The sequence below is a fragment of the Protobothrops mucrosquamatus genome, unplaced genomic scaffold (assembly GCF_001527695.2).
Source record: "Protobothrops mucrosquamatus isolate PMUCROS unplaced genomic scaffold, P.Mucros_1.0 scaffold_241, whole genome shotgun sequence".
Taxonomy (NCBI): Eukaryota; Metazoa; Chordata; class Lepidosauria; order Squamata; family Viperidae; genus Protobothrops; species Protobothrops mucrosquamatus.
In genome coordinates, this window is record NW_015386317.1 from 177,222 (window position 1) to 204,439 (window position 27,218).

General features: G+C 38.3%; 1 long non-coding RNA gene across 1 annotated transcript in view; it reads right to left on the bottom strand.

The window, feature by feature from the left end:
• Nucleotides 1-5,547: 5,547 nt before the first annotated feature.
• LOC107300785 overlaps nt 5,548-27,218 on the bottom strand; it is a 24,805-nt gene continuing 3,134 nt past the window's right edge. Inside the window, exons 2-3 of the long non-coding RNA XR_001549246.2 lie at nt 19,337-19,433; nt 5,548-7,197 (exon numbers count right to left, since the gene is read on the bottom strand). This is a non-coding gene — a long non-coding RNA (uncharacterized LOC107300785). The remainder of the gene's footprint in view (nt 7,198-19,336; nt 19,434-27,218) is intronic.

The window sequence follows — 27,218 nt, forward strand, 5'->3', positions numbered from 1 at the left end:
TGCCATAGCATTGGCTAATCTACATTTGATCATTTACACATTTCTAAGGAAGTAAAAAAAAATCCCTCAAAAGTTTACATTTGACAATCTATCATAATTAGGGCATTTCCAGAGCAATCTTCTGGAGAGATTATTCCGTTATCTATAATAACAGCCATTTGTGATACAACTTGCATCTCCACTGCAACCTTGAAACTGCATAGCCAGAGTACATGTTTGCTTTTCTATTCAGGGCTGTTTCAGCTAACTTCACATCCTAATAACAAAGTCATTTTGGCCTCTTTATTAGGACTAAATTCCTCATGAATTCCTCCCCACAATTCCTCTGGGTCCATCCATCTACTACAAAAAACGGTGTCTAAATTATCTCTTTAAAAAGAAAATAAAAGTATTTGCTGTTCTACTTCAGCAGATGGCAGCACCAAATCAACGTTGCTGACCTTGGATGTTAAGTAAATTCGTGGGCTGGGGAGTGCCTTCCAACAGGGTTGACTCCTGCTGACTTCCTGGACTGCCTCTGCAGTTTTCCTGGCAAGTTTTTCAGAAGTGGTTTGCCTTGCTCCTTCTTAGGACTGAGAAACAGGGACTAGCACAAAGATTTTCCCTCCCCCCCCCCCCGCTGATTTTACGCGTAAGGTGGGACTACTTTAAGGAGCCTGGTAGCACCTTTTCAGAATAACAAATTTCATTAAATGACCTGAGATTTTGTGAGCTATAGCCTACTTTAACTCAAGTCAGTAATAGAATCAGTAAAAGGGTTTTTTGTTAGGCTGAGAAGCTGAAAAAAACACATCCCACACTAAGGCAATGCCACTTCTGTAATGTTGCTTTTTAAACACTGTGGATGCAGTAATCAGAAATCTAACAATTCACACATTTGTCATCCATAATCCTTATCAAAATATTTCATCAAAAATGTATACAAAACTATGTAACTTCTACAGTTTGACACTTTTTATCTTAAGTATTTACACATTTCTTTGAAAACAAAGTTGAGTAAAATGACAGACGGGTTTACTTGTTTTTAGATTTATAGTAGTGTTTCTGATATATTAGCTCCATTTATCAGACTCATTGGTTACTTACATTTTATCAAGACAATTCTTTTTGAAAATGTCTCCATCATGTTACAGATAAGTTCAAAGACAGCTTGTCAAATATCATTCACTGCCTGTAATATATCTGCCAGCAATAGGATATTTGCATTCAATAACAGTGTAAGGTCATTGTAAGAAATTACAACAGCATTTGGTATATTTTAGCTCCTTAAATATTGATTTGACATAACTAAATGACTTTTATTCTTTCTAAAATCATTTTTATAAGATAAAATACAATAAAAATATTGCATTTTTATATACAATATATTCTAATCATGTTGAAAACTACAGCTTTTACACTGAAAGGAAAAAAAACTTACAGTCTACATGTCATAAAGCTTAAGTTGTTCTTTGATATCAGATTCTGACATCTCTCCAAAAGTGTCTGACTTTTCCTTTAGAAGGGTGAAGATGGCAGCTAGCTGCTCTCTCTGAACCCTGCCAAGAACAGAAAGGAAAAAAAATGGAGATACTTTTATTCTGAGAAAGATAGTGAAGTTTGACAAGATAGCTTGCAGCATGGGATATTTCCTGTCTGAAATTTTAAAAAATGCATGATGGTATGTTAATAAAATTTTTTTTTCACCCTATGCATAAAAGACTGCACACATTTGATCTGAAATGCTGGGAATCTTGGTTCTGAATCTCCCGTCAAGATGTTTATTTATGTGGGGTGGCCCCACATACTTTTAGAAACACGTTTTCACTTCTAGCAAGCTACCTCTTGCATGGATTCCTTGATATCATGAATTCCAATGTATATTTTGGGTTGTGAAAAATTACACAAGACACCATGACTATTCATCTACAAATTAAATAATTTAAATGAGTGAACAATCTCTTCTAGTGAAAAATAGCACATCGTAAGGATCATTTTCAAGAACAAACAACATCTAAGACAGGGATGTCAAACTGCCGGCCCACGAGCAGGATGCGTCACGCAGAAGCTGCGCCCACCCCAGCTCTAGGAAAGGGGAAAAAAGTTGCAATATGTTGCGACACATCACGTGACATGGCGAGTTTGACACCCCTGATCTAAGATATCCAGTAGGTTTTACAAATGTACTAGTATTGTACTACCATATTATCACTATTTTCTGATATTATTAATAAGGAGATCCACCAACTAATCAGTTGAAATGTGGACACAATTAGAGGCAAATGAAGATGCTTGTACAGTACTGTCATTCAGTGAATGTGGGCTTGAATATGACATTAGATGGAGCTCAGTCTGGGATTATCTTACCTACCCTCTTAAGAGACTGGGAGCCTCAATCCATCTTCTAATAGGTAGCTCTCAACTTATCACTATAACTGGGATCAGATTTTCCATCACTAAACTATGGAGTCGTAAAGCATAATGTCACATGACTGCATCACTTTACAACAGCAATACCAGCAGTCCTAGTTGCTCCAGATGTATGGGTTGTTAAGTGGGAAGCAGGGGGAGTCCATGAGGAGGATGGGGGTGCTGCAAGGGGGTGGAGGAGGCCTAGCACAGGCAAGCCATGCATGAGTTCAGGGACGCCGGGGAGAGAGCGTATGGGGTTTGTGAACACGTGTGCAAGCACAGGGAGGCTGGGGATGGAATAGGGTGTGGTTCAGGAGACTCTGGGTCTGCAAGAAGCTCCTGAGCCACAGGGCAAAGCCACAGCCATCCCTGGAAGCCTCAGCTGACCCAGCCCAGTAGTGCTACGCAAAACCATTATGCTAAGGGAAGTGCCAAGAGCATGGTGCAAAGCCATAGAATTCCAGCAAGCGTCAACAGCAGGGGTCTTTAAACGTGGCCCTTTTATGACTTGTGGACTTCAACTCCCAGAATTCCTCAGCCAGTCCACAAGTCATAAAAGGGCCACGTTTGAAGATCCTTGGTCAACAGCATGTGGCAAAGCCACTGTGCCCCAGAAAGTGCCCAAGACCCAGCCACAGTTGCCTTTGCCACTCTGCATTCCAAGCCCAACCCCACCCTTCAGTCTGCTGCACCACAGAAAGTGCCAACAGCATGGTACAAAGCCACAGCGTCCCAGAAATCACCCCTGCTGCACAGCTGCCCCTGAACCCCGCCCACAAAAAGAACTAGATGGGTAGGGGGGAGGTGAAGCAACTCCTGAGGTTGTAAGTGCAGGCAGGCTGTCAAGTCCCGTAATTTGATTGTGAAGTGCTGCAACAACCGTAACTGTCAGGTCCCCAAATAAATGTACTGCTTCCTTTCTTACAGTATACTTGCTTTTGTAACCATTTTGGGGGGCCTGCCATTCTGTTGGGAGGGGGCAGTGGTGGGATTCAGCCGGTTTACACCACTTCAGCAGAACCAGTAGCTAATTTTTTGTTGCCCAGGCCCAGAATGGACTTCCGGAAGTGGCATCTACACAGAGAACTGGTTGTTCACATATTTGAATCCCACCATTGGGAGGGGGGATGTCTTGGGGATGCTTTGCACTGTCTGGCCACTATGCCCTTCCCCCAGGATAAGGAATGCATCATCCTTATCCAAGAGACGGTTGGCACTTGGAGCCAGAAGGAAATGAAAGCAAGAGAGACCTTGAAGAGCCGAGCCATCAGAGACAGTTACCAAAACATTATGCCACCTGTGGATTGGCTGGAATTCAAAAGAAAACTGGGACTGGGGGAGGGGGAAGAGTAATGAATAGTGGTTTTAATAAACTGCTTGCAGGGGTTTTACCTCAGATCTCTCCTTGTTTTCTCTGCTATCACTAGCCCCTAATAAAAGTTCATTTTGAGACAATGCCTGTTTCAAGAGTTCTGCTTTCTTGGGTGGCTTAGCTGAGGTAGGTCCTTACAGTAACTTTTGGGACTGATTAGTCAGTCACTTTTTCAGTGCTTCTGTCACTCCAAATGGGTGCTGAATGAATGGTTGGAAGTTAAGGATCACCTGTACTGTCTTAACATTAAAAGAAACATTTTTTACCCGGGGCTTAGAAAGTATTTCGCTTATCTTAGTTTCACAGGGGGATTCTTGGCTTTCTTCATTTTTCCAAAGTTTGCTTTGGTACTGCTGAGTACTATATAAATATGGCACAATATTCAGGTTTTCTGCTAATGCTGCCTGAGCCCCTTTTTTGCATTAACTAATGCTTGTATGAACTCCAGATTATGGTAGAGGGCAGGAAGACCTGGAGGAACGTTGTCCATGGAGTTGCGATGGGTCGGACACGACTTCGTAACTAACAACAATGCTTGTAGTATGCCTAGACCTGTCACTTATTCCACCTCTGCCATCATCTGCCAGAACTCCTTATAAGTAAGAGGGCATTTTTAAAGTTTCTGAAGTCTCTCTCTGATCTTTGGGTTTTTCTTTGGATGGCCATTGCTCCCTTTGATGCCCCTCTTCCTACTTCCATGCTGACCAATGCGGATTCTTACATACTTGCTCTCAAAAAGCGCAGGCGTCAAGTTGTAGATGCTCCTAGGATTTTTTTTTGTAAATGCCTATGTGCCCATAGCATCACACCTGTCAGTCCACCAAGAAGGGGTGGGGAGAGAAAAAAAACCCAACAAAATCATGCCAGGTCATAATGTGGCATATTTGGTTTTTAACACAGTGTAAAAGTGTCAATCCAGTTGCCCACATAGGTAGGCAATTTTTCCCCTTGATGTCTTCTTTAGCAATTACAGTGGTACAAATTATGCAGATGCATAGGTTTACATATGTAATATTAGGCTGAAGATTTAAGAACTGACATTGGGAGGGAAAAAATCACTGGAAACCCTATTCCTTTTTTATTGCACTTCTAAAAAGACTTGGATTTTCAACGTGCTTGGCTCAAAATTATTACCAGCTGTGAAAAATGGCCAGCAAAGTTTACCTGTATGCAAACATCCTTAGTTAAGATAGTATTACTCTTGTAATTACATCTATACAGTTGTATGCAAAAGTTTAGCTTGATCAAACTGTGTTTCAATGAATCCCTAAGTGAACAGAACCTTTACATAGTACAAAATTAAATTTTCTCTGCAAATTTGAATGCATGCTTACTATTTATGCGTAGTTGTTAATAGATTCAAAACAAAACAATGGTGAATATTGCAGGTGTAAAACATTTGGACACCTTTCCAATCTGTATTTGTAATATTTCCTTTGGAAGAAATAACCACTTCCAACTGTTTCTTGTAGCCACCTAAGGGTCTTTCTATTCTTGCTTTTGAAATGTTTTCTTACTTTTCTTTGCAGAATATTTCAAGTTCAGAAATAGTCATAGGTTTCTTTGCATGCTATGCTTGATTGGGATCTCTTTATACATTTTCAGTAATATTCAATTCTGGGGACTGTGAATGACTTTCTTTCTTGTAAGAATTTAAAGTATAGTTTTGTTTTCTAAGGCCAATCCATCATATCTTTTCTAGTTCAAATTCAAATCTGAATTTATTGGAAGCAAGAGCTGTGTGCCTACTATGCATATTTACAAACACAATGACCAGTCATGAAAACTATTTAAATGTTTATTGAACTGAAAAATGGCAATATACATTTTGAAACTGCTAGAAATTATATAATCCTTTATACAAGATCTACCTTCATATTTAGAAAAAAAACAAAACAAATCCCCCCCCCCACTCAGACAGCATTATTTGTCATTATTGAAGAGATAGCTTTGCTCATTGCCACTAGGCATTTTCCTTATATATGTATTGCTGCATACTGAAAGATTATATTGTATATAAGGCATTCTTTGCATAGTTAATGGTGTTTTGAACACTGAGTCTATCAATGTGAATTGGAGGCAAAGTGGTTGCTAACAAATATCTCAAAGCAGAGTGTCCTTATATGAATGGGATTGGGTTGCAAACTGTACTATATTAGTGAAAAAAGATATAGGAATGGAAGCTTACCGTTTAAAAAATAATTATGTCAAAGCTTCCTACTGTTTCTTAAATAAGCCTGGGGGCGGGGGAGAGGGAATTAGTCTAGAGGAAAACAGTTCTTAAACCTATGTGTCCCAAAGAATGATTGACTAAATAATTTCAAGTATTTCCAAATAATAACGATTTTGTTTCAGAAAGTTACTGGGGATGGATTATGAAGCTTTCCCTCAAAATATAGGAGAGCAACATTTTTTAAAAAAATCCAATCTATCAAACAGGAAGTGATTATCAGTAAAACATCAAAATTGATGTGGTGACAGAATAGTGACACAACACAAAAAAAATGATGTATCTTTAATCTTGTTTAGGAAATGTAAAATTGGTAACCAAGGGGCCATTTTACATTCCATAGCTCACATTTTCAGATTCCATTCTTGGGAACAGGCTTGAAAGTAAACAAAAGAATTAGCGAATGAAGTGCTTTTAATCATTGTAATTAAAATTAGTCACAAATTGTTATACTAAGACTGCACTCCTATACTCTTATTTAGGAGTATGCCCCACTAAATTCAGTGGGACAAACTTCTAAACTTATGTGTATATGATATAGGATTATAGGGTAAATCTTTATTGTTTCTTAGGACTTCCTTCTGTCCAAGATGAAATACTGTTTCATTTCCAAGAGGCCAGAGTCTGTATCATGCAACCAGCCTTCCATCTGTGGGTGGAAGGAACCTTCAGAAGGTTTAATATATTACAGTTCTGTCTTCAAATTTATCTAGAAGGTTTTTTGGTCCAGGACAGAGAGGTGAAAAGGGGTCAATTCTAGCTTGTTCTACCATCCAGGCAGAAAACAGGTCCATTGTACAATAACTGATCATTTTTGTCCAGGTTATCTAGTTAATCTTTTTTTCTTTTTGTTTTGTTTGGGGGAGGACTGCAGATATGGAGTACCAAACACAACAAAGTCTGCTTGTTTTATTCCCCCAGCGGTCTTACTTTACATCCAAGAACAGAACCCTCACAATGTAGTCTGTTATTTTCTCTAGCCATATAATTCTCCAGACCAGACACCCCAACTTGTTCCAATCTTGATATTACAAGGAATGAATCTGAGGAACTCAGCTTCAGCCAAGCAGAAAGTCTTATATTTTGAGGGATACTTTTCGGTTGTGTTTGGGGTTTGGCCCTTTTATTTTTCCTCAAGCCTTTAAAAATGCCAAAAGATAAGTCTTAGGAAGAGTCTAGGGATAACTTCATATAGTCTTCAGTTCTGCAAAGAGAAACAAGAAGAAAATAAAGAGAATACATTTTAATTGTGTCACCTTGGGTTAGTTATATATTACTAATGCTTTTATTTTTTAATAAGAGGAGAATAACTCAGTGCAGGGAAGGAGTTTTAAGGAAAGTTTCTAGACCTTTTGGGCATACACAAATAACATAAGGATGCCTCACATTTTAAGAGGTTACTTCATCGTTTGCAGCAGGATAGCCTATGCCCAAGAACATGAGTACGGTATCTACATCACCTCTCATTTTCCATCAGGAACATTTCACATTTCTTTCTAACCCTATCAAGTGAAAACTGACAAGGATCTCGTGGACATTTGGGGAAAAGATAAATACAGAACTGTGTTTGTACTAAGTGCTATCTTCTTTAGCAATCCCGTGATTTGTTGCTCAGACTCATGAACCAGCCCTATGGGTTCAGATGTGGGGATTAAAATATGAGCTGTTCTATTTGTCAGAAGCCAGTTTCGCCAAGCCCAGAATTGGAACTTGCAATGAGTGGGACTGTCATACTGCATAGCTATCAACAAATTCCTTTTTGTACTGGTAGCAAACACTTTCCAAAAATGTATCCAGTCTAGGAATGCTACTTTCATTTTCAACTGCGTGTTTTTGTAAGTCAAATATTAGGTTCATAAATATTAAGAAAACATATGCTTGGTGAGGATCGTTTGGTGATGATGTGGATACTTGTAAACCATTTATCATAGACTGCTACTGAAATGGCTATTTGATTGTACATAACATCCAGTTCTTAAATATCAGCCAATGTATAAAATGTAAATGCTGTACTTTTTAAGTTGCAAAAAGTCTTACTGCTGCACAACCTTTTTTCTCTTTTAAGTTGAGGACAGCTGAAGCAATATTTATGAATTAATGACCATCTATAATTACACAGCTGGCAGTTAATGAGATTAAAACCTAAAATGGACAATCTGAAGCTCCAGGAGCAGATTAAGCCTTCAAATCTCTCTTCTGCACACACACCCCACCTCCCCACACATTTTCTTTGTCTATAGTTGCTGTTAGTTCCTTAACATTTTGAGGTAGGAAATATGTGGACATGAAAGTATAAGATCTAAAATGCAGGTAAAAACAGGCCACAGACCCAGGGAAAAGATTGGTCCACGTGGATGACAAGCCACTTCTAATCTCTTTGGTCTTTTCCTTTTTCTTCCCAAGAACAGCTATTTCAACAGTTAGAATTGAAGAAGCTTCTTGGGTAAGAAGCAAAATGTTTTCAAAGAAAAAAACCCAAGAAAGTCTAGTTGCCTTTTGGAAAAAGCACCGTTGTGATATTTCAATATATAGCTAGTTCCTAAGTTTTATTTTAACAGATGATTGATATTAAAAAAAACGGGCCATCCCAGAGTTCCAGCTATAAGTAATTAGAGATTAGTTCTATTAAAAAAGTGGCCAACAAACTATTCTATACTGTACTGTTCTGATATGCCTGTGCTTATGCTTTATTTTTAAGTGATATATAGTGTGCTCATTTACAGCTATATTCTAAATGGCCCATTTTGTAAAGTAACTTTGGGGCAAACAGATCGAGTAACATTTGGAAGTCATTATTTTTAAGCTGTCATTAATGTTGTCGTCACAACATTAATAGCTCTGTTAAAGCTTTTCTAACTCCATCTATTTCAGCTGAAATATTTCTTCCGAGCACATACTATAAGATTAGTTGACAATGCAGGGAGAAGGAACTCACTTGCTTTCATATCCCCTTGCTTTCATATTTCCTCCCCCCCTTATTTTGGGGTCATGGTTCACATCTTCCAATCAACTTGGAAGATGTGATTTACTTCCCGTTTCTTTTTCCTGGGCTATCCTTATTCTCCTCCCTTTTTCCCTGTTGCCTGGTTTAACTATAAAAATACCAGACAGTTCTACATATTGTCAAAGCAAGAATATACAGTATTTGCAGCGTTGACAGTTAATTCAACAACACTACAGCAAGTCATTGGTATGCCAGGTTGACATCCTAATACTTTAGCCCAAAGCTACAGAAATTTTGGGAAGCTTCGGGTCATTATTGTTTACTATTATTGCAACCACAATACCATAGTAAAAGCAGCAGAATTCTCTGATTGATTTTGGGCTGAGAGAGGAGGAATATTTTCCTTGGACATGTAAAATTTATTTCAGATTTAATTTACCAATTTCCCCCCTAGGTTTGCTGTTCATTTGCTGCTGAATTACCTCAGTGATCTGAAAACCTTCAGGGCTGCAAAAACTATAGTTAGGGGATCATGCATAGCTTGTAGTTTACACCCTATCTACCATCATTCCAAAATGGTTTATTTTTGCTAACATACTAACAATTATTATTTAAACCGATGCCTTTATGTTTTACCTGAGAAACTCTAAAATTGCCTGGAGTAATTCTTTGTTATGGAACTGTTTAATATGATGGAATGTTATCTAATTCTTATCATCTCTTTTATGAGGACATACTTGGAAAATACAGGTCAAAGCTGAGAGCTGACTTTCAAACTGGGAGCTTCGAAGGTTATATCTGGAAAACAAGTTCATCCAACTTCTTTCAAAATTCCATGAATGAAGCAGAATGGTAAAACTTTCATTCATACAGTCCCATGGCAGATGCTAATTTTCAAATGTCCTGATAGTTTCCTGATTTTGACTCACCTTTTATCGCTTGCTATCAAAGAACTGCACCCACAACATCTAGCTGCAGGCAGAAAATGGCTGACCATGACAGGGTCAGAAATACGAATAAGGAGACAAATTCCTTGTGTGTCCAGTCACACTTGGGCAATAAAGAATTCTATTCTATGAAGTATAGAAGAATATACTGTGAAAACTGCAGATAGGCTAATGAGAACTAGAAGCTGAGCAAAAATGGAAAGCAATCAAGGGCTCAAAGTAGCTTTCCTTGTCATCCTCCCCCCCCCCCCCATTCTCTTGAGCAGAATACTGCAGCTGTAGAGAAAAAAAGAATATCCATTAAAGGACTCTACAATTCCTGTAGAGTCTTATGGAGATGGTTTTGAGGGGAATATTCAGCAGCCATCTCTCAGACCCAGAAAAAAAGACAGAAGCAATCCTTAAAGTATGGGGGGGAAAGGTAATATTTGGAAGAGATTCAGGCTGGCTCCCCCTGGACTCACTAAGTGGGAAGAGAGGAAAAACACAACCAGATTTGTAAGGTTCTGTTAATATAGCTTATTTCTATAAAGTTGACTTCTAATTTTCTTGTTGAATCTGTTTCCTGATGTAGACAACCCCAAAAGGCTAGAATTTTCTCCAGTGTGATTTATTTCTTAATATAAATTTTTAAAAAAGCCAAGATCAATTCTATGCCAGGCACATTTAGGAAATGTGTCACAAAAGAGAATCAGGTACAGGCATAAAAAAACCCATCAAATTTTTATATGTCAAAATACAAAATCGGACTGTACAGTTAAGAAAACTTACTACTGCTTTTGAAAAATAATAGCAATTGTAAAAGCATAGAGCAGTCAGCTACTTTGTAGTCCAAAGCATCTTTTTGATTTGCCAGTTCTTTCCATACATTGTTGCTGAATTTTTCACAAGGTGTTCTGGTGCCCCAAACCAGGTAACTGCTAGAAGAAATACGTCTTGCTGCCCGAAAATATTGGGTGAGCCAGATTGCTGATATTTGGGAGATTATAACTGATCTGCTTTTTCTATCCTACTTCTTTAGTAAATAAAATTTACTAAATGTGCATTAGGTTATTTTCACAAATAATATCTGCAGCAATATCCGGGTCTTTCTACTGGTTGGATCAGGTCATTGCTAAAGTTACTCAAAATCACAATCCAGATGAAATAGCTTACTGAAGCCTTAGTGAACCTATTGGGCAATGCATGGGATTTCACTATGGCTGGAAGGCACCCAGGTGAAAAAGCTGACTTATGAAAAGTGGTCTGCTCTGGAAATCTTTCATGGGTTAACACCGAGGTCCCCAACCTTTTGGGCACCAGGAACCGGTTGCGTGGAGAGAGGTTTTTCCGCAGACCGGAGGGTGCACGGTTTTGTGTGCTGCCTGCATCTTGTAGATGGGGCTTTGCTTGTTTGTGCAGACCGGATGCCACGGCCTGGTACTGGTCCACGGGGGGACCCCTGGGTTAACAGACTGAACAGCATTTAAACTTAATTTGAAGAGTAACATTTTCTACCCTCATACCCTGAAGAGGACAAGGGCAATAACTGAAATTTGACAACAATACCTGTTGCTCCCAATCTGGTTTGACTGGGAATAAACAGTAACTGTAGTCTAAGACATCCAGAAACCCCAGGCTGGGGAAAGAAACACTTGGCAGTTTTATTGAGTGCACCAACTCCCCCAAAGTGTTTGCTCATCCTTCTTGCCCAACCTTCTATCGTGCTGCAGAAGATGAAATGAAAAAAGGAGCAGAAACTTACCAGCCTCTCTTATCCCAAAGAAGCACCATGCTGGATAGGAAAGCAAAGGAGTGAGAGGAGGAGAAGGAGGAGGAGGAGGAGGAGGCAAGTGTAGAGGAGGCAAAGGACATGAAGAGGTGAAGGTATTTATCATCCCAAGGCAACACATAAACACACAGGGTTTCAGCAAGCAAAAATTATGGAGAAGTTAGCAGAAGAGCATGCACTGAAGAGCAGGGTTAGCAGATGCCAAGGGGTAACTGTTGCAAGAGATCCCCACCCTTATGAAGGCTGGTGTTTGGGAAAAGGTAAACTGGAAAATTTTTTGGATGCCTTGATTAATCTTCTGCTCCTTTGGCTTATATACAGGAGCTGTTATGAATTTCCAGTCCAAATTTAAGTATAGTTTACACACCGATTTGTTGTTATAAGAAGACAATTTTTTTCTTTTTTAAAGAAAAGAAGAAGCAGACCTCAAATGGAAAACTCTGCCCCCTCTTGCTGTACCTTCTTGGATTTCAGCAAGGGATTATGGACCAATAGCTTTTAATGACAGATGTTGTTCTTTCATTTAGGTGATTTGAGTTTGAGATTGTGGTATCCAATTTGCTGCAAGCTTTTCTCATCGCTGAAGTTTAGATGAAAGGCAAGGACAATTGGAAGAGCATCTCTGTCTTACTTTATATCTCACTCCTTTCCTCATCTGATAAATGAATGCCTATTGGTAAGCCAGTATTTGTACATCTTCTCTCCCCCAAATAGCTAACAGAACATGTGATACTGCTATAACGATCTTCATTCCATATTCCCCATCTCTGGTGGAATGGAAGTAGGAAAGCATGATGACAAGGAAAGTTCCTCCATGCAATATAGAAGGGAAAGAGATCTACATATGTAATTATATTTCTAAGAAGTGCCTAAGCAGGATTTGAGGGTATTAGCCTCTCCCACTGTTAATTCCCAGCATCTAATCTTCAGATGTATAAATCTCTATCCTGGAGGTAATATGCAAACATAATAATTAGCAACCATTGTTCACTTTCTTTTCTATTAATTTCTAATTTTCCACAAACTTGGAGGGTGTTTTTGCGCTGGATGTTCTGTAACTGAGACACTGAAAGGAACGTGATAAAAGAAGTTTTGCAGCAAATGACTAGAAGTACACATTCGGTTTGTAAAAACAGGTTTCCCCTTTCTAAATCTGTTGTATTATTGTTACTTTAGCAACAGGCAGAGCATTTACAAAGTAGGGAACCTTCAGTTCTATAAATGTTGCTGAATTACAACTCCCAATATGTTCCCTTCTCCCATTTGCCCTGGGTAGGTCTAGTGACAATGGTTAAAAAACAAAAACACTTAAAAGGACCACAGGTTCCCCATCCCATAGAATAAATATCTACAAATCTGTTATTATGTTCTCAACTTCAGTAAGGAACAGCAGTTGGGAAGATTTGTCTCCCCTGTTGCTTAAATAATACTAAACACCTTGTATTAATAGCAATAGCAGTTAGACTTCTATACTACTTCACAGAGCTTTGCATCCCTCTCTAAGCAGTTAACAGAGTCAGCCTATTGCCCCCGACAATCTGGGTTCTCATTTTACTGACCTCGGAAAGATGGAAGGCTGAGTCAGCCTTGAGCCAGTCAGGATCGAACTCCTGGTAGTAAGCTGAATTAGCCTGCAATACTGCATTCTAGCCACTGCACCACCACGGCTCATAATACCAATGTAATACCAATTTAATCTTCAACAATTTGCCAAATATGCTAGGAAATATACGTTTGAGAAATGTTATGAAAGACACAACAAATCACTCCAAAATTACATCTCAAGATTCCTCCGGAAAAGACTAGTTACTAAAAACTGAAGGAGATATGCCCAAATAATGCAATTTAGCAAAAGGGATTTTGTTGGCAATTTCAAGTAAGAAAACATCTTCATCTTATGAGAGCATGCCACTAAGAGGCCTTCCCTAGTGTTGTCTTTCAAGGAAAAATGAAAAATACAACATAGTAACTAAAAGATTAGAATTACAAATATGCACAAAACCATTGTTCAAGCTTCAAAGCGTGCATTAAAATTGTTTTATAAATAAATACATAATACAGGTCCGATTGGAATTAATTGGATGTACATTTGTAGGCCTGGAACTGACTCAATTTGAATTTAACCCGTTTGGAGTGCATTAAATGCCTGCCATTTAATGAAAAACTGCAGCTCGTACCTACAATCTAAATATCAGTTATAGACTTGACTGAATAGGCTGAAGCTGGTGCCTCAGTAGGGAGCTATGAATAACCCTTGGAGCCTCTTTGACTGACTGCTCTCCCTGCCTGTTGTTTTTCTCCCTCTTCATGTTGCCTGATTCCTGAAGGAGTACAAGCAAGCTTGGAGAGCAGCAAAAAAGAAAGAGCAATATCCTCACTTTTTCTGGAAGACATGCAACTCAAGCAAAGAGCTTTCTCTGTAAGTGGGTAGGGGCAGCACGTTGAGGAAGCAGGACAATTTATTCTGATGCCTATATAACAAGCTAAGGAGTATTATTCTCTGGTGTCTGCAAAGCCCTTATAAATAGGCTTATAAATACCAGAGGGAACATGGGAGACACTGTATTTTGTAAGGCAAAATATCAAAAATCTACAGGACCATCCATGGTGCTCAACAGATGCTTATTTAAACAAAAGAGATTGAAGCATGTACTTTGATTATGCCACCGATATCTCACAGTAGAGCTAAGAGCAGGACCTTTACACTGAAAAACAAAACTTTTCTACTGATATCAAGCAAGCCACTCTCTCAGCTTTAGTCTCCTCCATAGAAACTGCGACCTGCGACCGATTTGGACAGACAGTTCCTCCAGGCCCAAAAGTAGAGAACTGCCACCCAGTACTCACTGAATTAGCCAAGTTGCCCAAAGTTCAGGTTTCAAATTGGAGGGACATGTTCCTCCCCTTAGCTAAAGACTGTGAGTGAGGTAATAGATGGGAAAGGCCAGCAGCATATGTTCCACTAGGCAAAAGTGCACCTCTTTTTTTTCCACTGAACTGTGGTGCTCCTGATAAATGAAATGGGGCACAGAGGAGAGGGAGACTTAATTTATTAGTTATGAATAGGGAGAAGGGGAGGAGGTGCAGGGGGAGGGGGAAACATGGTCAACTTTAGTTTCCAGTCACATTAGCAGAGGTTATAGGTGGAGCCACTACTTCTAAGAAATATCATCTCCTTACCAAAAAGATTTGCAAGAAATGTTTGTGGCCGAGGACCTAAGGTACTTGCTACAGGGAGGTGAGGTCAGAGGTCAGCTCAATCCTGCAATATAATAAACGCAGCAAACCTGGGTCACATCAAAATGGCAGCAATGCCAGGCAATGCCCAACAGGAAAAAAGAAAGAAAGAAAGAAAGCCAGGGAGGGTTAGGGTGCACACGTAGGCACATGGCATGAAGAACCAAAGGCTCGAAGGGCGGATGGCATGGCTTTCCTCAGCTGATTCAGTGTAGCTCCTTACCTGAGGGCAGCCCTGCCCAAAGAAACCACAACAAAGGAGGAGGGTTTGGAAAAGCCTGAAATGGAAAACTGCTGGTGCCACCACCAGCTCTCCGAGGGAGGGGAAAAAAAAAAAAGAAAACAAAACAAAAAAGCTGGGAGAAACAAACACAGACAGACAGACAAGGTCACAATGACAAGAAACAGAGAAACCGTTAGAAGAAATGCAACAGTCTGCCAGATGCCCATTAGCACAAGAGGTGGGGGGGGGGGGAAGGAATTTGCAAACAGCTCTGCACAGGCCAAGGCAGCAAGCATTAAGTAGGGCAGGTGAATCTGGAAAGTGGATAAAGGACACAGGAAACCCTGGGTCAATCGTGTAGCTGCAATCAGGGTGTAGGTGGAAAAGGTTGTTACAAACCCTTTCTTTCCTTAGGAAACTGCTGTCCTAGAGAGTTACTCAGGTTTGTGTCAAGTAAAAGATAAGGGTTATCTTTAAACACTTGTGTAACAAAGGTCAGGGAATCCTGCTTAGTTATTGTTGCATTTGTTCTTCTGTATTTATTTTATTTTACAAAGCCACTCCAAGTGCAACTTATTCTGAATGACATAGGATTCCTGAGAATGTGCCTGATAAATTAACATTTACACTTGATTTCTCCAGTGTGTAATTCTTCAGATGTGTGGGTTACAAACCCTTAACATTTCCAACCAAGGTGGCAGATGGAATACATTTGGAGGGCACCACATCAGAGAAGGTTGATCTGCACAATTGTCAAAGCAGGCCTGCGTAGCACATAGTGTCTGGAACTGATGCAGAATTGTAGCTTTGCATTTAGTTCCAGAGGGCTCAAAGTGCATTTACTGGTTTGTTGTATAATGAAGTATGTAATTCAAATAATAGTCATATTTGATCAGCTGCCTGTGATACACAACTGGTAAGTATTGGCATACTGGAGCATGCTGGGCATGACTGACTGCTATAGAGCCACAGCATTATCTAAGTTTATAGCTATAGCCTCTAAAGGCTCATTGATGCCACTTTTCTCATAGTGCCCAATAGAATCAAATAAATAATCTAATACCCAGGAAGACAGTATCTAGTCATAACTAGTCAAACTAGATTCGTCAATAGGCAGAGGAAATTGAGAAAATAAATATGAACCACACCATTCACAAAGCAAAAATGAACACAGCAATGGGATAGTTATCTAGACTCTCTTTTGCCTGCCAGCGATGCCTCAATTAAAAACTAGCTAATAATTTTGGAAATGATACTGTATTGGTATCAGTAGTAATGATAGGAGTCCAGCATATTAGACTGTGAGAGCTGTTGAATATTTGATAATGGAGGAATGCTCCAGGAATCTTGATTTGTTGGACCGCGCAGCCTACAATTCCAGTTTTTACAAAAAGTATAATTAAAGGAATGCAACTCATTTGGGATTCATACATGAATGCAAATATGCCCTGTGCCCTGAATGTTGTGAGTGCAATGGAAGAATGGGAGGTAAATAATACTGTAGTCCGAGATGGCTCACAGTTTTGATGGTGATATACAATAGCCTTAAATAAAATGTATACCAAAATGAACACTGATTGTTCAAAGATGAACCTCAGCAAATAATTAAAGTTTGTGCATTTGTATCTTTGCTGTATTGTTAAATTATTGTAAAACTCTTTCCTAAAGAAACATTGCACTAACAATGTCTGAAGGCATTTCAACAGAACAGGGAATGAGTATCTCTTTGATCAAAGAGACCATTTGTAAGACATTCAGTGGAGCTGACAAGGTGGCTCCAGGTCTCTTCCTGACCTACAATTCAACAGATAAATGCACTACTACACCCATACTTTAGGAAAGACTGTTTTTCTTCCACCAATATATATGGTTGGTATATCATTTGTCTTAGTAGTACACCCTTCTCCAAATTATGACTGATAAAAGGATTATCTGTATATTTAAACTGAATACATACACTTTTAAAGAAAAAGTTTTCCCCTGCCCAGTCATGTTCAACTCTAGGGGAGCAGTGCCCATCTCTGTTTCCTAGCCAAATGGAGCCAGCATTGTCTGAAGACGCTTCCGTGTTCATGTGGCCAGCATGGCTATACGCCAAGGTGCATGGAATGCTGCTACCTTTCCATCAAAGTGGTACCTATATATCTACTTGCATTTTCATGCTTTTGAACTGCTAGGTTGGTAGGAGCTGGGGCAAAAATGGGAGCTCACTCCATCAAGTGGTACTTGGGTCTCAAACTGCCAACTTTCCGGCCAACAAGCCCAACATTTTAACTGCTAGGGCACTATGCCTCCTATATATACACATTTAATACCTGCTAAAGTCACTCGCAGATTCCCTTGTCTTCTCTACATGGTTACATAATTGCTTAGTCCTGCCAAAAAATATCCACAGTATAAATGACTAACCACCAGTTTAGATTTTTGGGGTTAAGATCAAGAACTGGGTAATAGGAGGCACATATGCACTGACGACTTGACGTTCCTAGTTAAACAGGAGGAACACTGGTATAGGCAACTTCTCATGCTGCAGCCCTGAAGGGTTGACAAAAGCTGCCTTGTCTGAAATTCTACACAGCTGTTCAGCAGAAAGAAAAACTCATCCATTGGATTTGATCCTTCCTAGTAGAAGTATGCACAACTCATGCCCCAGATTTACAAGTAATCCACCCCCAAATGATAGTAAGACTCCAATTTCTCCCTAGTTTTGACAAATACGGTAATTTTTAATTTAGTATATAAAATCAAATACACAGTAATAATCACACTATGGCTTTGTTTAATTAATTGTATTTAATTTCAATTAACTTTCAATTAAACCAAATTCAGTTTTGTGTTTCATGCACCCAATTTTTTACCATGCCCCTTTCCCCATCCACATCATGTTACTCAAGAAATGTGCAGCTTTCTGATCAAAAGAAAGGATCCACAAAGGAACCAAATTATTTGTACTGAAAGCAACAAAATGATACTGGATTTAGTGGCTCATCTAAATCTAAACCGAATGGTTTGATAAAAACTTATTTCCTTAAATGTTCCACAGAACTTTTATTTGCGATGATCACATTAGATTTGATTACCTATTATGAGTTTATATGTTATTTCAGCTTTTTTCCCCCTTACCAGAATATTCTATTCCAAAACATACTATTTTTATAGATTTAGTAGAATTTTCAGCTGAACTCCGATAGATGAAAGAACAATAGTTTTTACTTTTGTATATCCTAATAGTTTAGAAATTTTATTACTGAAGGGCTAAATAATGCAACAATGGAATTGTTGTGAAGAATGTATTTTTAAAATAAGGATTGGGCTTTATGGGGTTGATTAAATTTGCAAGAACATGAACCTCATCTAGTCAGATCATTAATGGATCAGACTTTGGATCTCTATTTAGAAACACATTTTTTAGCTCATAGTAAACATAATGGAGCAAAATCTGTAAGCAAATTTTAGCAAAAAACTAAGTAACAATATAAGCCAGAATTGCAAGACCTTTACAAAAGGGAATACAGTATTAAACTATTTTTAAACCAGAAAAACAATGTTCTAAGCACACTCTTATCAGTATATAATTATTCCTAACTGCATCTGTGTTGCAATTGTAACATACTATTCCTAAACAATTTCTGAGATAGCAAATAATTTATTGAACTTATTTCTGAATAGCCAAATGTCTGCAAGTCAGGAAACCATTACAGTTTTCTTAATGGTAAACTGAAATATTTGACCCGGATACTTTTTGGCATTTATGGTGAGTAAAAACAATTTTTGTAAAATGTTAGGATTGGAAGAAATTTTCATTTTTTTTATGGGGGACATGAAGATTTGAACTGTCATCACTTTAATGTGCTTGGTAATCATAATAAGAACCAAGGCATGGAACTACAAGATTTATGGGAAGGTTTTGTTTAAACTGAGCTTACTTAGTGATTTTGGCACCTGATCATCCACTGTAAATCTTGCTACTTTGACAAATGCTCTGTGAAATGAGAAGCAGCCAACAGATCCATTTCCAAGGGAGTGGGCAAGATTCTTCATAACTGAGACATCACCCAAGAATTAATCTTTGATTATAAGAAGACTGTACTGGTTCAACTGGGAAAGCTAAAAAAAAAACCTAAGACCAATTATACTTGATATGACACTGCAACTTAGAGGAAAACAAGAGGGGTCAGAATCTTGAGTGATTCTGTTGAATTTAAAGAAAATCCAACTTACCTTTGTTCCTCTTCAAGTTCGTCTTTGGTCATCATTGTTTTATACTGGTTTCCTCTCAGTTTGCCAGGACTATATTTAAAGGGGAATTTTTCATCTGCTACAAGAGAACGAAAGAAAGAAGAGAAAGGCTATTTGCTGTGGTAAAGACCAATGAAATATACCTTAAAAAAAATTAAACAGCTAACATTGGGCATGTTCAAGTGCCATGAAAAATTAATTGTTGGGAGGGAAAGGGGTGAGAAGACATGGAAGGGCTGATCACGTGGGAACAAGAACTCCACTCCTATGTTTTGTTGTATAAAGCACCAAAAGGCAAGATGAGAAACAATGGATGGAAATTACTCAAGAAGAGAAGCAATCTAGAACTAAGGAGAAATTTTCTAAAGGTGAGAGCAATCAACCAATGGAACAACTTGCCTTCAGAGGTTGTGGGTGCTCCATCACTGGAGGCTTTTAAAGAGAGACTGGACAATCATTCATCTGAGACGGATAGGGTCTCCTGTTCAAGCAGGAGGTTGGACTAGAATATCTCCAAGATCCCTTCCAACTCTTATTATTCTATGATCTATGTTCTAATTAATCAAGTCCAGTCATCTGCAAGGCTCTGTACCATTTCAGCCCAGATTCTCAGAATAAGTTTAGGGTTTATTACTGACCATTTACAAAGTTTCTGATTCTCCTAGCATGATTTTGTACAGTTTGATTTATTTTAGGCATCACGTGAAAGTCCTTTAATATGCCTCTTTATAGTAGAGTTTTACGCTGTAAATAATACAGTGTGAGTAATTCCCATTGATTCATTTAAGCCTCAGTACTAAATTGACTTAGGTTTTTATCATCTGCAAATGGCTTCCACAATTATTTTAATATCATGTTCTACATTGTTTGAATTTCTAAATGGTAGCTTTGTTTAAGAATGCTGCAGAAATAGCAACAATAAGTTTGTGGTATCTTGAAAATAGGAGTGTGTAAAACATTCAGACTTTGAGCTGCTTCATTGTACAAAACAGGCTGTTCCAATCTCATGGGAAGGGTTCCAATCTTAAAATAACTTTTAAAATAATGGTTAGTCAGAACACATTTAGTGAAACGGTAACAATTTGATTCAAGCTTAGAATAGAATTGAAACATAATGTACACCTGTCCTTAAAAACAAACTTTACTGCAGATTTATTAGAGTATTATAGCCCATACAAGCGGGCAAGTGCATACAAATACCCTATTGTGTGAACAAAGCAATTGTTTGTTAATTTGAGTTTAGGACATAGCACAGGACAACCAATAATTTCTTAGCCTCTTTTTTTGTGGCCTTTAGAACTGAAGGACTACTGAACGAAGATGGTGATTTAGTCATAGAGAAAATGAACAAGGGCAAATATACATGTCCCAGGATAATGTTCAACCCAATCGATCCAGATTGGATCTTACAAAATGAACGAGTACTGAACTGTAAAACAAAGAAATGAAAAAAACGGTTTGAAGAGGTTTGAGAAAATCATGTTGGATGGAATCCAAAGAGGATTCGTAAAAAGACAAAAAGAAACAGCCATGGAGTCCCATTAACTACACATGAAATGGAAGTTCTAGGCTTCTATAAGCCTTAGAAATAGAAACTATATTCTAAGATCTAAATTGTATCTCCTGGCAGAATGAACTATGAATATGCCATACTTATCAATTATTTGAATAAGCCATTATTGAGTTCTTACAATGTGCTAAGCTAGAATATATAAAATACGATGGCTGAATTTTATACAATGTGGTAAAGGCAAAACAGAACAAAGGAGATTATGGTTTGTTATGAGTTGTGAAGTAGGCATATCATAATTAGGTTGCAAAAATCTAGATGACCACTAAATGGGTGCAGATACTATTGACTATTGCTTTGGTGTCATAGTATAGTTATTGAAACCTTTGGAGCCCATACATAGTACAATTACTAGGAATGGAGGCATTTTGACTTTGACTTATAGGAGCTGCAGTCTAATACATCTTGAAAGCACCAGTTGAGGAAGGCTGATGCAAATGAAATGGATACTAAAATGTCAGATGGAATTCAACTGTATCTGATTTGGGCTAGGGAAGAATCATGTTTCTAGGACTCAGATGAATGAGGGCAATAGCTGTATCAAAGTGCTGATCGTTTTCCATCTGTCACCCCAGCAACTAATTTTAACACAAAATTAAAATACAGTCCACTTGTAGAGCAATCAGTCAACATGGAAACAATTTAAATTGCTCCATACCCTTTTAAATGTATTGAATAGGTTATAGGCCTCTTGCAAAGCCTGTTTCTAATTTAACTCCATGATTCTCTTTCTCTTTTAATATAATATGAAAGCTCCTGTCTATTAACATCACAATCCCACTTCTACATTTTGTGCAAAGCTGAAATTATTCTTCAAGGGCATACATTTTGCTAAGTTTATTTGATGTCCTCTTCAGAGCTGGTGAAGAAAAGGAAAGGGAAATATGAATTCAGGTCTTGCCTCCATCTAAGTTTCAGAACCTCATTACAAAGTCTGGACTTGGTGTATGTGTAATGGGAGTGAAATGACCTACTTTAAACAAAGCATCTGGAAAGAGACATTTTTAAAGACATACCTAACCTCCATTCATTAAAAGCCTGCAAGAAGATACATCATTCTTTCAAAGATCATTTCCTTGCAGCCATTTTTTCAACAAAGAGCTTCAGTGGAAAGACTTTTTACTCATTGCACCTTATGCTATTATGCCTAGTTACTTAGAAGTAAGCCCAATTAAATCAACAGCACTGATGCAGACTGTTCTATAGCTTAAATACAATTAAGCATGTAGCTATAGCTGTAATTTTCTAAAAAAAAAAACAACCAAAACCTTTTGTGGCTTTCTTCTGTTGAAGCCGAACTCCAGCTCATGTTCAGAATCAACCAAGATAAAAATATTCCCATTTTAAAAATTAAAACTAACAAATTAAAACAAGAAAAATCAGGCCACATACTTTAAAGACAAAAATAATAGACAGATTCATTTAAAACAGATGCTTACTATTGTGGCTCCTGCAGAAATAGACATAAAATGAATTAAGGAAACACAACATTTGCTATCTCACCTTTTAAAATCCATGTGACAGCTAAAGACCTCACTTTCCTTGCCTTACCTTTGAATGTGTCTGAATTATGTAACTCCTCACTTGGGGAATACATCAGCTGATACAGCTATAAGGGTAGAGTCCAAAGATTTGATAGAATGTCCAGAAAACAAAGCCCCTGAACACCTGTTCCCTCCACTACTTCACACCATCAGTATCACTTCATTTATCCTTTGAATTGGATAAATTATCTGATGCTGAGGTCTGATAATCAAAATTAGATGTTCTTTGTTTCCTTTTCATTTAGCAATTCATTGCATCTCAAGTAATCAGTAGTCTTTGGAATCACATCTTGCTAAACACTATGTAGAAGTGGTAACAGAAGAGAGTATTTGCAGCTTAGGGTTGAACTTGGGAATCCTTGGTGTTCTTTTGAGCTTGATTGTTTGCTTGCAGACATTTCCTTACCCAGCTAGGTAACTTCATCAGCGGGGGTGGATGTGGAGTTTGTTCCCTGTTTATGTACTGTAGCTTGCCTAGCTTGTGTAGGTGGGGTGTGATAGTTCCTTGATTAGGATATTGTTTAATTGTTTGTCTGGTGTTAATCCTTGCTTACAGTATCTGGGTGTTGGCTGCTAAAGCTTTTTTAATTGATTCTTTTGAATGCTGTGTGAATGTGGTTTATCTCTATATTTCTACTGATGGCTGATTTGTTTGAATGCCAAGCTTCCAAGAATTCCCTAACAGTACTGGATTTAGCTTGTCAGTAAGATGTCAGTTTCCCAATTGAAAGCATGGTTGAATTTGTCCAGTGTTGTGAGATTAACATCTTCTGAATTTTAGTTGATTTCATAGATGCCTTCTGCTAGTCTCCTGCTTATCTGCTCTACTTAGAGACTATTACAGTCTTTACACTGTATGTTATAAATCACTCTTGTTTTCTTTCTTCTTGGGACTACTGGATCTTCTGGTTTACTTAAGATGTTTTAGAGGGCTTTAGTTGATTTGAGTGCTATGGTGATGCCAGGGGATTGTAACAGTCTGCTGGTTGTTTCTGAGATGTTTTTGATTTATGTCAGTGTTAACTTTTTCATAGCTTGTACTGTAGTGGGTTGAGTGGTCAGGCATTTTTGAAAGTTGCAGGAATATCGATTTTGTTGGAAGATTTTGCATAGGTGGTCTGTTACCTTTTTTTGGTGTTCCTTGTATTAACATCAGACAAACAATCAAGTAGAAAACAATACACTGATCAAGGAACTGCCAAAGAGAAAACCATACCCTAGCAACACTGGCAGGGCAAGCTACTGCATATAAATAGGGATCAAAGCCTGAACTCACTTGCACTGAATGTTGTTACCTAGACAGGTAATGAAATATCTGCAAGCAAATAATCAGGCTCAAAAAAATACCAGGAATTCCACAGAAGTGTAAATTTTGGGAAATTGCAATTCTCACATCTGCAAGCCAGGGATCTCTAGAGTCCAGGGGTAGGCAACCTTGGCTCTTTTATGACTCATGGACTTCAACTCGTGGACTTCAACTTCAACGAGTCATAAAAGAGCCATGGTTGCCTACCCTTGCTCTAGACCAATCAGCCTCCTCAGTTCTGGAATCTACCAGGAATCTGCTGAACTACTGAGTTCTGACTCTTTTTCTAAATTAAAGGTTGAGAAGGTATAATTCAGTGTGTGGTTTTTCTGGGGAAAGGAATGTGGCTCAGTAGCAGAGCAAATATTTTGCATGCATGGCTGAATATCCTGTTATATTTGTCAAGTTATTAGAAAGGCTGGATCTCATCGCAGACAATAGAAATGCCTTTGCTGAAAACCCTGGAATTAGCCTATGGAAACAATTCTGGGCCACAAGATAAGCAACTGATTTCTTCCAAATGCCATATATGGATTCTTTTATCTTATTTAGAAAAATGATCTTGCACTTTTTCTTGCTACATATGAACACCTTCCTGGCTTGGAAATGAGAAATATTACTTTGCTCCTGGGTATCAGAATGAGAATTAAGATAGATGAAGATGGTCAGTGAGCAATATGGCCATTTTCTCTTCCCTGTAAGATGGTCTTGCTATGTGAACTGAAGCGTAGCCTGTGTTCCTCCTCCTCTATAAAACAGAGAATAGATATGACGGGATGTGGATGAAGGATCATTTAGAAGCGTTAGAAGTGTAATCTGCCTGAGCCAATATGTTTACAGCCTTAAAATATTGCAGGAAAGTGGGACAAGGAAGCATAGTTCCTATCTGTATTCTTCCACCTCTTTCTGGGGGAACCCCTCCCCCACATTTACAATATAATAATTTATCAATCTTTCCAGCTAGGGCTTAGAAATCTGTTTCAAATGATTGGCTTGCACTGAGGACTTTTGGTTCATAGCATAAAGCTTATAGATCAAGTCCAGCAGAATAAGAGAATTGCCCCACTCATCTGGTGATGGCTGCCACAGGTAGAATGTAGCGCACTGCGTATCACACACAACTGGCCCTGAATCCTTAAATTGGGTTATTGCTTCAAATATGATGTGTATACAACATAGAAGTGGGTTTGACTGCCCATCTGGCAGGCTTCTGGGTACAGCATACTTATGAGGAACTCTCTCATCCTTTTGTTAAACACCTCTGGTCATAAGTGCACGATATATGATTCCTTTACTGATGAACATGGCTGTATGCATCACCTCTGGCTCTCCTTACGAAACTGTATCTGCCCCATCTTTTAACTGAGAGATCGTAGGTCAAACTGGGGCAGCTTTGTGACTATGCTTTATAAATTGACTCCTGTTTCCAGGAGTGTCCTGCCATTTTTGTTTTGTGTCTCTATCTTTCTCTTCCTCTTTTCATTTATGGTTCCTTATTCCTCGCCCTTTGCTGTCTTATTCAAAAGTTGTGACCTTTGGCATTCTATGGGTGTACTTACTGTATGTATCCTTTCCTCTTTCTTTAGGGGGAATTTAAAATTAGGGATCTGTGAACTTTTTGTTCTCCTTTCCATCTATAGTTGGCAACCAGAAGCCTAATGCTTAAGGTACACAGGCTTCATAAAGTCGATATGGTGTCAAGGTGAAGGCTCCTGTGCTATGCATACAATATTCTTGTGTTTGGGGACTATTTGAAACATAACATTTCTTCCTCTCTCCAAGGGGCTAACTGAGACTGTTATTTTCATAACTAGCGGTAAGACATCCCCGAATCTTTCTCACACATCTGGGGTGACGCTGAGACATCTGCTCCAACCATGGAGATTTCACTTCACTCTTCATCAGCTAAATGAAATATTTATACTGTGCCTGATTTCTCGTCATTCTTCATTAATTCTACTAATTTCTATAGTAATTTTAGAATTATATGTGCACTTTTATGTTTCCTCTTTCTCATAAAATAGTGGCAGCCTAGGTAGAAAGAGGATCCTTCTCATATCCTTTTTGGTCAACCGATTATGTTCATCAGAAAGCAGAACTACGGTAGTTGAAAGCCACACACTGTCTCCCTCTGAAATTGGCAGTCCATCCTTCTTATGTGAATCCACTGACCTCTTCTAAGCTCATTTTGTTTCAGTCAGCTTGCTGCTTCAATAGTGCTTGCACTGCCTGTTGTTCTTGAAAGAAATTCATTGCGCTAGGAACCGACCCTTGTCGGGAGGTTGTAGGTAAAAATCTTGGGTGTCTCCCATAAAATGCTCGGAAAGAAGTCATAACAATTAAGGAATGCACAGAACTGTTATATGTATTCCTGAGATCCGGCTTTGTAAATATGCGAGCCTTCTGCAACTTATCTAGTAGATCCAATATTAGAGGAAGTGGATAATAATCCTGGACTGTGATCTTGTTGAGGTCCTTGTAATCATGGACTGTGCACATGGGATCTTCCCCTTCTGGGCTTTGAGCCCCAGCTGCTTGTGAATCTGGCTGCTTCTTAGGAATGAAAAAGGTAGGTGTAGAAGAGCATGATTTTATTGGCCTAATAAACCCCTTCTTCAGATTAATATCCATATACTGTTACAACATTGCTAACTCCTTGGTTGACATTGGATGCTGCCTCTTGGCTGGGATCTTTGCCTTTGGATTCAAATTAATAATATAATCACAGTCTCTATGCAATGGAAGAGCTGAGGCTTCCTCTTCTCCAAATACATCTGCAAAATCAGCCTAGCTGGCTGGCAACTGTAGACTCCCTGCTTAGAGTCTAATAAGAATCCTTATTGGGAATCCTTATTGTTTGCGCTCTATGATGTTGGCAAGCTGGAGAGGGAAAGGAGAGGGTTCCCTTCTCTCAATCCACTGAAGGGTTATGAAGCCTTAGCCACATTCTTGTAAAATTTTTTATTTTTTGTAAAATATACATCTTCCAATATACACAATACATTAACTTTAGCTTTCCCCCTATACCCTCCTCGGCTTCCCGGAGCTGAATACAGGATCAAGTTCATATTTCCATAATTCTTCTACAATCATTAATCCAATTAAAACAATTATAATACTAACAATCTACACACCCCTTTAACTCTAAATAAAATATTACAACTATACTAATTTATAATCTACCTAATCCTTAAATGAACTAAAAAAAAAAAAAAAATTCACATAATTAAAAAACACTATTATATCTATATATGTAATTTAAGCAATAATCCTTTCCTAATTAACATAAAGAAAATTTTCATTTCATATAATTAATAGTATCATTAAAATATAAATTTGTAAATAGAAACAACTACTAAACAAAAAATATTACCACTCAAATATATCCCATCTATAATCCTTCAATCTCCCCCCAAAAATAAGAAAAAAAAACACTAAAAAGAG